The sequence below is a fragment of the Astyanax mexicanus genome, chromosome 14, assembly GCF_023375975.1.
Source record: "Astyanax mexicanus isolate ESR-SI-001 chromosome 14, AstMex3_surface, whole genome shotgun sequence".
NCBI lineage: Eukaryota > Metazoa > Chordata > Actinopteri > Characiformes > Acestrorhamphidae > Astyanax > Astyanax mexicanus.
In genome coordinates, this window is record NC_064421.1 from 21,331,971 (window position 1) to 21,345,338 (window position 13,368).

The following is a 13,368-nucleotide window of genomic DNA, read 5'->3' on the forward strand; positions in this document are numbered from 1 at the left end:
GCTACAGAGCTATCAGCTCAGCAGATCACTTATGTCAGCGGGCAGACAGGAAAAGCAAGGCTAAGGAAAACACCTCACAACATGGCTTTGTCAATCTGTCCAAACTATGGCGATCGATAGTAGTAGCAGCACAGCTCGGGAGGCTAAGAAAGGCCAGGCCTCCATATGGTTTTCATTGTAATAACCTGCCGCTATTAACATAATGGGAGGAAATCTCTCCATTTTCGAGTGCTAACAGTGGCTCCATTGTTGTGTCTCCGTGACATCTGGGCATTTTTTTTCTGCTGAGGGAGCTTTGTGTCATCTCGAAAACTGTAAAAATGACCTGACAAATGAACCGAGGACGAACTCTTGCTCCTGCTCGTTTTGGACGGCGAGAGGTCAGAACCTGACACGGTGCCAAGCATCTGCATGTGCTTTCAGCATGTGTCACGGAGCAAATCCTTTATGTACGGTCTGTGTATCTGACTGAGAGACTCCTATCGGAAAGATTTACATACAACTCAGAGAACAAGTTGCTGAGTCAACAGAGGGGTCGGCACGGCGACTGCGGCGCTGTGAAATTTACACATGCCTCTGGTGAAAGAGTGTTAATGACATTTCCTACTTAACAAGGAATGATAAGGGTGAGCTCATCACAGCAGCTCGGAGATGTGTTTGGGGTTGTTTTTACTGGGTGTCCTGGAGAGTATGCTACAGAATGTCCTGACCCTGTTTTCCATCCTGTCATCAAGCGTTACTTATGACGAGACACAGTGGGTGATCCTCTTCACTTGAGACTGAGCCCGAGGAACCACTGTGAGGTCCAGCTTAGAGCTCAGGCTGGATATTCAAACAACTGTTAATGAAATGTTCACTGTTCTTAAAAAGGCATTAAACATTCTTGAAATGACAAAACCATCACCTATTACAATTATTTCTAGGACAATGGATCATTCAATAAAAAAAAATCATTAGTCATCACTAGTTCTAAGTCAATAACAGAATCATTAAAAAGCTTTTGGAAAATGTTCTCCATGGTATTTAAAACGTGTCTGTGTTTCGTAACAGCTAAAACAGAACTGTGCTGGGCTGTTTTGAAGTGCAATTCCTGATATGATCAGTCTGATTAAAATCAAGCCAGGAACACAATCTGTTTGTTCACCTGTGATGAAAATGTTTTTGTTGTTTTGTAAATATGATTCAGAAGATAGGGTAGGTGTTGTGTTTAAAAGAGAGATTGCCAAGAGATACAATAATGCTGGTGGTTACTAAATAAAATATTGCATATAATAAAAACACACATTTACTGTTAATTAAAGATAAGGTACTAGTATGCTTATGCTTTAATATAAACTTGAAAAAAACCCAAATGTATTTAAACAAAATCATACTAGCCTTATCAGTTTAGTCCTTCCCACAAATAAAAAACTCTTCACTTTTGTATTTTAATTGTCTTCATAAATGAAGAAATAGAATCAGGTATTTAATGTAAAAAAACATTTTTAGAAAAAATTAAATAGAGAAATTGGTGATATATGGTTATTTATTGAAAGGACTTAATTGTGAAAATAATAATCAGTGGCCGCAGTCTGTTTCAGTAAATTGTATACACTTAAACACACTTTTGAACCTCTGATACCTGCCTGAAGGTAATCCACGGTGATCTGTAACTTACTTGTTTGTTCTTAAAAAAATAAAAAAATAAATACATAAATAAATAATAATAATAATAATAATAATAAATATAATATATTGTAATAATAAATAATATATTATTATAATATATATATATATATATATATATATATATATATATATATATATGTGTGTGTGTGTAAAGTGAGCAGAAAGCCTGTTGGTCTAAAAGTAGGGCACTGTGAGAGAATCTGAGACGGTTTGATAACTAACCTTGACTCTAGCTCTGAATCTCAATCAGTGATAGCTATTTTTTGGGCAATTATTTCATAACAATTTGATTGACGGAGAATGTCAGCAGTGATGTGCCACACTGATAACCAAGGCCAAGAAATGTCAGTGTTTTTCAAACAAAAACTCTGTTTTATTTCATAATTTGATAATGGTTGATACGCAGGAATTGAGTAACTGTCTCTGGTCATATTGTTAGACGTAAATCATGACCTCAATATATAGATTATTTTTGCTGAAGTCAGGAAGCTGCCTTTGTGGATGGAACAATGAGCAGTTTTGTGGAGTGGTTGGAGTGAATGTATCTGGCAGGATTTATAAATTTACAGAAAGCTGTTATTGTATCGCACGGCAGCAGCAGCTCAAAGATAAATAATCCCACACTCTACAGTAAACAATTACAAATATCACCGATTACCACAGCTAACATTTTTAATAACATACATTAAGATCTTTCAGGCATACAATTACTCAAAGTCATTGTTCATTACACAGCAAATCTGCTGGGTAGAACTTGTGTTTTATGCAGTTTTACACCATCAATTCTAACCTCTTGGTATTGTGCCCCATTTAACACTGGGCTAAAACTATTCTTATAACTTTAGTATGAATAGTCATAGGTATAGTCAGCCATCTCTATGTTTGGTAGTTTTGCGTCTTTAAAGTACTAAGTTTAAAATTACCAGTTTATTATTGTGCAAAGACTATATCTAAATCATCTCATCTACTTGCCTCAAACCACACCTGAGCTGTTAAACAAATTTTAAACACACTCGCTTATGTGGTTACTAACACAATATGATATGGTAGAATCTATAAAATGGACAAAAAAAATGAATCAATTTACTATCTCTTTACTAATTGTATTCCAGCTGAAAGACACAAGCTGTACAAAGATTTTAGCTGAGCTAACTTGGCTCTAGAATCTATTTGGTTACCAAATATTTTGTTGCCTTTTACTGTGTATATAACAAAAAAAATTAAAGAAAACAAGTTAATATTCATAAAGTTTTAAGAGATCAGAAATCAATATTTGGTGGAATAACTCTGGTTTTTAATCACAGTTTTCATGCATCTTGGCATGTTTTCCTTCACCAGTCTTACACACTGCTTTTGGATAATTTTATACCACTCCTGGTGCAAGAATTAAAGCAGTTTAGCTTGGTTTGATGGCTTGTGATCATCCATATTCATCTTGATTATATCCCAGAAGTTTATAATTTGGTCAAATCAAAGAAACTCATTATTTTTAAGTGGTCTTTTATTTTCCAGAGCTGTGGAGTAACATTCTTTAAACTACTCAAGGGTACTGTTTGGCTGTATCCACTTTTTTCAGACAGTGTCAAAACAATACCACGGTATACAGCATTACCGGTGACAGGGATTTTACCGACCAATAATGTTAGCCAAAAGGATAGACATCAACAGCACAGCACAGCCTGATAACGCTAGCCAAGAGGATAACCGCTAACAGCACAGGCCATTTTCCAGCGAAACAAGTCGAAAGTCTATTTTGTCCTGTATTAGCGAGACAGAGTAGAAATTTGGTACGTCAGACATGCGATACGTATGAAATACCGTGGTTGTGTGAAAATATCATTACAAAATTTTTAAAACCATGCTATACAAGATTACCGTTATACCGCCCAACTCTAATCAAGAGGTCTATGTTATGGGAAAGACATGATAATATGATTCAGGGGATATGATTCAGTATACTGAGAAATACTGCCATACTGTAAGCAAGAGCAGATAATGTACTGAATTGTACTGGTTTCCACAATGCTAACTGGTGGCCCTAAGCTTCCATTACATGGTAGCTTTATTAGAGATGGATGATGGGATGGAAAATATAGCCATTCAGTAGCATGCTACAGCATATAGTAGTTAGCCTTGTAGCTAGTATAGCAAGGCAGTAAAATGTAAATTGGCTGATCATCTATATGTCAAGAAAAGAGTTTTTTTGTGTTGTTGTTTTTTTAAATGTGTCTACAGTAGATCTACTACAATAGTTTTTAGTCTGCAGCTTCCCTCCATGCATGCAGCCATGTCCCACTTCTGCTGCCAGGGAAGCACACATCCACGTGGCTGTGGTGCAGGCTATGGTTTTTACACACACTCTTCAAAGCAGCAGTGGGCTCTGGCCTGACACAGAGAGTAATCACACAAACACACACACTTACACAAACACACACACACACACACACACACCCACTGCTGCTGGCTTCTGATGACTCACACTGCCGTGATGCACGATTCTGACTTGTAGGAGTGTGTTTTCTCGAACTGCTCCGCCATGCACTCTGGGCAGGAACAACAAAAAGTGAAACTGCAGATGGTAGAGATTAAGCCCCTCTCTTCACAAGAGAGCACTTCCCCTCACTACTCAGCTCTCTCTCTCTCTGTCTCAGCGAAAGAACTGCAGACGAGTGCAGCCTCCACTTAGAAATATTTGCTAATATGTGAAACAAAACTAATCCTGCCCATCACTCACTCTAATAAAATGCTTAGAGGCTTTGATTGAAATGGATTAATACGGAATTCCTGAATAAACAAACTTCTTTACACAGGCTCCAATAAAAAACGTAGTTACGCACGTTGCCTTTGCCGCCACACCAGTATGCAGAACCACTATGTAGAATACTTCATATACTAACTCATAAGATGTTCAGGATGAGTCATCCTAACATCATTTGTAAGGTTTATGCACTGTTTTTCCTCACAGCAATACTTTACCCACTGCCCATTTCCAATTCCCCTTTCCACACCCCGGGTTGGCAGGTATGGAACACAATAGCAGGCAAACACAGCATGCTGCAGCCATGGAAGCAAACAAGCAAACTGGATTAACAGAAACAGCAATAGTTAGATGGTACTCAATCTAAAATGAAAAAGAAAAAAAGAAAAGAAAATGGTCCCCTCCTGAATTAGGAGGGGACAATATATTCCAATTAATGATACCAGTGTTCAGGAACAATCTCTGCAACGCCTGATATATTTATTATAGAAACACAGTGGAAAGGCAAGTTTGTTGGATGTAATTGCCCTCTACATTTTGTCAGCCTTCCAAAAAATAAACTAAACAATATACTCAAAAAACACAGCATTTCACATGGAAATATATTTACATTAATCTGCATTAAAAGTACTCTTCCACATTGCACTGTGCAATTACACAATCTCACCAGAGAGGGCTCTAAATTCTCAAATTCCTAAAACGTACAGACTGTCGCTTTAACTTGCATTTTTTCCTCAAAATAAACAGCTTCAGTATGGACATGGTTTTCTAGAAAATGTCAAGATGTATGTTTTTAGTAAAAGTTTAGAAAACTGGACGCACAAATGAAATACTGTTTCGTCCATATGAGTAAGCAGATGCATGCTATATGGGCCTTTTGGGGTAGGGCTGGGGGAATTTATTTCCTGTTCATTTCACAGTTAGTTTTGGCCGGTAGTATTATAGCACACTCCAAGTTTCATGTTTTCTCTCTCTCTCTCTTTTAATCCACCTCTCTCACTCTCCCCTGACTTATTTGGAGCAAGCGTCCAAGTCGCTCTCTGTCAGTAACCCTAGTAACATTTTAATGTTGACAACTCTCCTCCCGGTGAATCTGTGAGCGAGGAATGCTAAAGTCTCTCTCAGAAAACAGAAGGCAGATTCCCCTCCCCCTTTTTCCTGTTAGCCAGATCAAGCCGATAGCATTCTCCATGGGAATAAAAATGACCAGACGTATTTAAGACTATTAAACACTGGCTCAACATCCCATAGTATGGCGAAAGACCCAACGAAAAGCCTAACATGAGGTTCGTTATTTTTCTGAGAGCGAGCAGCTTAGCTTTATGTAGCTTTGAATAGGCTAACAAATCCTAAGCTAACCCTCCTTCACAAATAGGACAGCAACAGGTTGAGGTGTTCTAGACACCTGAGCACTGGTAAAATGAAACTGAAAAATACAGTCACCATATTAACATAAACAATTAGATTTTATCTTTAGTTTGGTGCAATTAAAAATATATTAACAAAAATAGAGGTTTGATTAGCAAGTGTTCACTAATGAAGCTACTGCTGAGATCATAAACTGAAAAAACAAAAACAGAAATTCAACCTCAAACCTGCCAGCGTATAAGTGCACATGTACCAATAACAATAACTTTCACTCATCATTTCATATTCTATAAATATAAGTACAGTATTAGCTGTCTGTGCAGCCCTTGCCCAGGGAATGAAAGTTCTGCCCCAGTCCTGCAGTGGGAACTGGGAAGGGTTGCTAACTTGCTTCCGACCATAGAGTGTTTCCAGCTGCTTTAGTCTTCCAAGGCCGGGCACTGAGGTTTAATGTTCATAAAAGTGCCTTCTGAGAGATTGGAAGAAGTTTATGCTTTTTTCCAGTCTGTTGGCCAGAAAGGCTACAACATTTCTTCATCTGAGCTAGCTTTATCATACCTCCTGACAGAGAGAGAGTGGAGGAGTACATTCCCTCACATTCCCTCACCATTCAAATTTACACTGAAATACAGCAAAATAGGCAATAGCTACCTTACGTCCACTAGGGCTGCAAGATTATTGAATATAATCGACAATGTTGTTTATAAAAAATGTCAACTAAAAATGTAATTGTTGTCTAATCAGTACGTACATTTGAAAGACTACTTAACTTTTATTTGTATTACTTAGTCATTTTTGTATTTTTATGTTTTAAATGTGACTTTTAAGTTGCCATGGGAGCTTATTTTATGTCAAGGTAGTCAGTGGACAATAGGGATTTTAGATTTAAGACTTGAGCAGGTGAGTTAAAACATGCATTGGAAAAGGAGCCACGTCCACAGGAAACAAAGAGGGAAGGCATGACATAAATAATCTAATCTACTAATCAGAAGATGAATAAACCCTAAATATCAAGTCCAAATAATCCACACAGCTATTACCAATGTAAATTGAACATTATTCCCCAAATCAAATATTTTTTACATACATTGCTGGCAAAACTGATTTTTCTAATGCAAATAGCTGAATGCAGATATTTATATTCAAAAGTTCATAGGCGTTCAATCCCAGATAGCAAAATAACGTTGAATCAACATTTATTTTTGCATCACTAATGCATTGAAACAACATTGAATTTATTTGTGCACATCGATTCAACATAGAGTCATTATTATGGTTATATACTTACGGTTTGTATAAAACTTAAACTTAATTACAATAAATATGTATATAATGTTTGTATTCTATTCTCATAACCTGTGCTGCGGTCTTGCAGTGTAGAAAGGGACCACTCAATCCCATTAAATGATTATTGATTCAATGTCAGAATTTTAACACTAACCAATGCCAGTAACTGAAATCAAAGATAAAATAGGTAATTTAACCAAAAAATAGCTTATATTCAATGTTTTTTGCTATCAAGGATACATTAGCACTGTAAGATCATCATTTCTATGTATATCTATTTATGGATATAGACTTGCAATAGGCTAAATGCTAAAAGCCAACACTATCTTTTGACATTTCTACCCTTCAATGTCTACTCCCTCAAAAACACCACTCTCAGCTGACTACCAAACTTGAGCTAAACACCAACAGAAACATTTATTTTTATACCAGTTAGACTTGAGAAAGCAGAAGCTGGGGAAGCAAGAAGGAGCAAGGCTAAATGCTAACCAGCTACAAGCTGAATGTTTAGCAAAGTCAGCTTTGGCCTGAAGGTTATACAAATGGCCTTGAAGCCAGAAGGTCACCAGTTCAATCCCCCAAATTGACAGTAAACGACTGTCCTCCACATAAGCAAGTTACCTAATCCCAAACTACTTCCCAGTCACTACAGCTATGGCTGCCCTCCACTCCAGCAGCCTCAGTGTGTCCATGTGTGTTAACTGCACGGATGGATGGTGGAGGTCAAATTCCTATGTGCGCAGCACTAATGGTGATTGAGTGGTTCTTCTTAGATAACAGTAGACTTCTATAGGTTAATTTAAAATGTTAACTCAATTTTTTGGCCTTTCGATGTTTGACTTGATAGGACCTCCTCAAACGTCAGCTCTAGGAAATGTAAGGAATGCAGTTTGCATGTCACTATTAGCATGCTGAACTTTTGTCCTGTGACTGCTCCCTCTGTAGCAGCGCAGCAGAGTCGGGGCAACATCAAAACAGGAAGCGCTTCACTATCATATGTTTATTCCCCTCATTATGAACTACAATGTCCATCAAACACCAAGCACAAAACATGAGGAACCTACGCTATGCACTGCAGAGCTCCAGAAAAATTAACTGTAACAGTTACTGTTATAGACATCCTGCTCTTTCCTAGAGACTGGAGGAGTTCTCCACTTCAGTATAAAAAAAAAAAGTGTGGTGGTTTTTTTCTACCTGGATAATAGCTAGAACGGCTGTAGCCATACCGTTTCCATTTCCCAAACGGCAGTGAAGCTAACCCCAGGTCAGGCAACATCCATAAGCAATGTAGCATTTCACCCTTCCATATTCGAGAAGGGCACAGGACTGATGTATGGCCAAGCCGTGTGGTTTCTGCATCCAGCAGAAAGTCCATGAAGCTCTATGTGGTTTGTGTGGAGTGCCCTTCCATTACAGTGAGTGCAGTTCATTTGAAACTATAAACCTAACTGAGAAACAAAAGTTCATCCAGGAGCTGACACCGATGAAACACTGTGGTCAGGCCCAGTTCAACACAAAGTTCTGTCATTTGGAAGCTCTCTAAACATTTTTCTTCCAAAGCAGTATGATCACATTTTTCACTGTTATTGCTTCAGGTTTTGAATTTGTTTGACATGGCTCAGGCTCAGCTCACCATTTAGTAGCTCTTATCACAGACAAGATATTTGCAGAGACCAGAGAAAGGACTTGTAGCTTCAAACAGTATGTGCCTTTGCATTATCTTGCCAAGAAGGGCATTGCTTAAAAGTACAATGTGGAAAAGAGCAAGTACAGTCTATAACAAGTTCAGTCTATTAACTCTCCAAACTGAGAAAGTTTTGGTGGTGAGGGTAGCGATATTGAGAAAATCTTGCCTTACGTCTTTTGTGAGTTTTGTAGCTTGCATGAACAGTTTTCAGGAGAGAAATCTGTGTAGATTAACATCTACTGCTGGCTTGACTTTAAAAATAATGCGCCTTATAATCTAGTCCACCATGTGTATGAAAATAGACCTTATAGTGCGAAAAATACGGTATTACAGAAGCCCTGCACTATGATGCATTAAAAAGATTACATGACAAACAGACCCACCCTGCTGAAAACTGATCAGCAATCAACACCAGCCCTAAGAAAAATGATCTGTCAAACTCTAATGATAAAACATACTTGCTGATTCAGCAACACATTTTTAGTCACAATCACATTTTCACAATACTTGCACTCTGCCCATACTATGCCCTACTGGGGAGCAGCATATTGTAACCACTGGTACTTTTCTAGCTCATTCATGTTACATTACCATATGGATGCTGAGCCAAAACATTCTGATGTTACATGAATATCTATGTCATTAATAAACATCTGGTTCCCAAATGTAGTAGCTGAAACAAATCATGGTAATGGAACAACCAATCAAGTAAGCACTCTGGTGATCTCATCCTTTGCAGGCCAGAAAATATGAATTTTGTTAACTGTAAAGGTCAGGAAGAAGGTTTGTAATATCTGCAGACGGACGTATGGCTTGAAATGTGCTGGTGAATCATTTACTTTTCCTGGCAGTCCTCCAGTCCTGTAAATGTAATGCCCCTAGAGGGGGAAAAAATCACTCAAAGGCATATCTAATGAGATAGCAGAATATAAAACACTTTTCCTGTCTGCGCCCTGTTGACTGGACCAGCGCTGTGCTCAAAAGTCTGTGTGTGTCTGTGAGTGTGTGTGTACATGTGTAAAGATGGCCAAGACGATGGGAGAAGTCAGAGTCATATTTTCCACTGATATCAAAGCCATATGATCCTGCTGCGCTGGATCTCTGCAGATGGGTTTTTCGGCTCATCCCATGGGTTTTTTGGGGAAAGGGATACAGAACAGCTCACAGAAACACGAGTTGGACGCTGCTGCTTGGTTTTGCACGCTTACATCCATTGCAAATGGTACTGCTGCATGCACTGCTGTGTGCACTGAAACCACACTTTTTAGTAAGCTTTAATAGACAACAATATTGCACAATATCATTTCATATGGTCAAACTGTGCTCTACTAACAAGATATGCTGCCTTTCAAAATCACCATCACAACCACAATGTTGGAAATACTAAGCACTTTAAAATATTTAGCATGCCACCAGCTGTAATTAGGAACGGTCATATGAAATAAAAAAAAAAATAAATAAAAAAAATCAAGCTTTAGAATTTCATGGACTCTTGAACTAGGGCTGCACAATATATCGTTTGAGAATCATCAGACAGAGTTAAAACTTTTTCATTTAAAATGAAATTTAACTGAATAATACTCATCATAGCTCCTTGATGCTCGATACAAAAGATAAGAAAACACTGTTCTCACCAGAAGCAGATTATATCTGCCCAATAAAATGTATCAATGGTGAAATAGATAAAAAAAATACAGAAGATATAAGAAGAGACAAGCATTTTTTTGCTTGTGGTTTCTACAATGCAGAATGTGAAATAGCAGGGGATTCAGGAGAACTGTTGAGGTCAAGGTGAGATCTTGATTATTTAAAAAAAAAAAAAACACATTAGTGCTGATCACAGAACCAAATCAACCCCCCACATCTATCCTGCCAAAGAACCTGCATGAAAGTTCAGAGGGTGGTCCACTTTTTTACAAATTCCTATTGGGAGTTAGAGTTAGTTAGTCATAAGAATAACCCTCGAGTGTATTATTGCGATTATACCACAGTTTCATTATTGCTGTTTATTGAAAGATTTTGAGTTAAAGAAGATAAGAAAATACGATGTTTAGTTATAAACACTCTGCGAGTTAAAATAGCTCCATTGCTGCTCTGTTTGTAGCAGAACTGTTTTTTATGTGGCTTTATGTGGCGGAGTAATAGCTATAGTTACAGTGCATTACCAGCTGATAATGGCACTCATGGAACAACTCTCAGCCAATCACATTGCCTGGTCAGAACTAACTGTGGTAGAATACAGAATATCTCGAGAAGCTAGATGACATGTGAAAGCAACTGTTTTGAACTGACAAAGTCAAAACTACAATCAAGAACAATCTGCAAAAACCTGAAGAAACTGCATTTCACGAAAAAGAACATCTTGCCAAATGAAAAGCATGGGCTGAGTTGTTATGCTGCCAGTGACATTGGCAATATTGTGAGAAAGAGCAGACCAGAGAACAGAACATGACTTGCTAAAATCAGCATATCTGCTACAATAGACACAAGTAAACACAACGGGCAATATCAAGGTCATGTTCACTTATTATATTATAAGTCAATAACAAAATTATCATGGCAGGCCCACTACAAACAATACAATTTCACAATGAATATCCTATAAACACACATACAGAAGTAACATACTAATGGCACTGTGTAATGATCTACTGACCCTATTGGAAAACCGGGCCTACAATCTGTTACTCTGTTACTGTTACTAGTGAAATTCCTGCCTTCATGTAACATCGAGAAAATATCAATATTGGATTTTCCCCTGGAGCAAAGTGTAAGATAACGAGCTAGTGAGCAGCGATGGACCTCATAAAGAACAACGGCATTACACTGGCCTGAAGGAATGTGAACTTGACCCAAAATGCACCGGACTAGAAGTACACAAAGCCAGGCACTGCATGATCATAATGCTGTCTGTCTGCTTATGTAGCAGATTAACGTGAAACTGTGGCAAGGTTACAGTGCGTCTCTTATCAGCGAGCAGGAGCGCATCTTGTGCTGTTAACGGGTCATGTCAGCACATGACTGCCAGGCTGTTCTCACTGAGAACAATGGCATGCTTTTGATGGAGCAGTTCAGTGTGATCTAGTTTAAAAGGGTGGAACTGGGTTAGTTCACTGTATTACACAACAAAAGCTATTTAAATGCTTTGCAGCAAAACCTTCTTAATGCTGATTAGTTTGTTTAAGGAAGCTGTAAAAACCTTAAGGAAGTGTGAAACCTGCAGCACCAGTAGGCGTTTTGAAACAAACAGTTAACGAATGATACATAACCATGCCTTTTGGGTTGTTTTCAATTTATGAACGCATCAACACTCACACCTGCACTGCTTTGTTTGTCAGTGGATGTGAACAGGTTTAGAACTGATGGAATGAAAATGTGGTCTTTAATCAGTGGCTAAATCCCCTCGCTGCTTATCCTCCTAAAGCGACTTCCTGATGATTATAGCATAGAGCAGACATTAGGCAATTAGTCTCACGCTTTTACATAAATTAATGTAATGGGAATTACATAGGACACTTACATTTTATTAAAAACAAAACTGATAGAAAACAATATGGAAATACCTTTCAATAGGGTTGTGTATTGAAAAAATTGCCAATTTGATACAAATAAAGAAAAAGAGCCTACATAAAATATTATGATACATCATAACTTAATGTGGTACTGCAAGGAATGCAATTTACTGAGATTGTTTAAAACAAACAGAAATAGTATGAATACTGTGTTTTATTTTAATTGATGCAATTAGAGCTGGGAAATATACTAATATTGTATGGTATCATGATAAATGTTGATAATAAATTGATAATATCATTTAATATGAATATTGAGGATATCACCATTAGAGCTTTATGAACACTGACCTAGCTTTACACTTATTAGAGACTGTAAAACCCTCCTGATTAATTAATGGGTGACATGCAGCAAAAACTAAATAAAAATAACCATACTTTTCATTACAGGGTATTTGAATAGCAGTTTTTTAAGAATTAAAATGCTGATACAAATTGACCACCATTTCCAAATACTTACTAAAAAGGCAAACACAGGTTCACTTGACTTTTAATTGTTTACCATATTTAAAGTGACCTCACACTTTCATTTCCATTTCAACTAAATTGAAAAATAAGACACATTCTGACAGGTATTTTGTTTTCCTCAGATGCCAAACATTCAGCCAGGGTTGTGGTGAGTGTGGATTGTTTAGAGATTGCTACCATATGTGTTAACAACAGATCAACAATCAACAGCTATTTACAGCAATAAAAGCTCATTTTAGAGTTTAGACCCTATCAGCATAATTCCTGACAAGTATTCACAGATTTACAATGTTTAAATGATTTAAAAGCAATATTTGTCTATTATTCCATCCATTGAATTTGCCTCTATAAAGGCATAAATTTGATGGGAGGATTGATAAGTTATTAGTAAAATTCTAAACAATATTAAATTAGATAGGATATGTACGCCAGACCCAAAAAGCTCATACCAGTCTGGCATATGCACAGTTTTTTTTGCTTACAAATATTATCTGCTCTAGAACAATACTTAATGGTTTTGATTTAACTATAGGTCTGAGTTTCTATTATACAGTTAAAAT

The 13,368-nt window shown here is 37.3% G+C and overlaps 1 protein-coding gene across 3 annotated transcripts in view; it reads right to left on the reverse strand.

Moving 5' to 3' along the window:
• prkd3 (protein kinase D3) overlaps positions 1–13,368 on the reverse strand; it is a 69,641-nt gene that overhangs the window by 48,006 nt on the left and 8,267 nt on the right. The window lies entirely within an intron of this gene.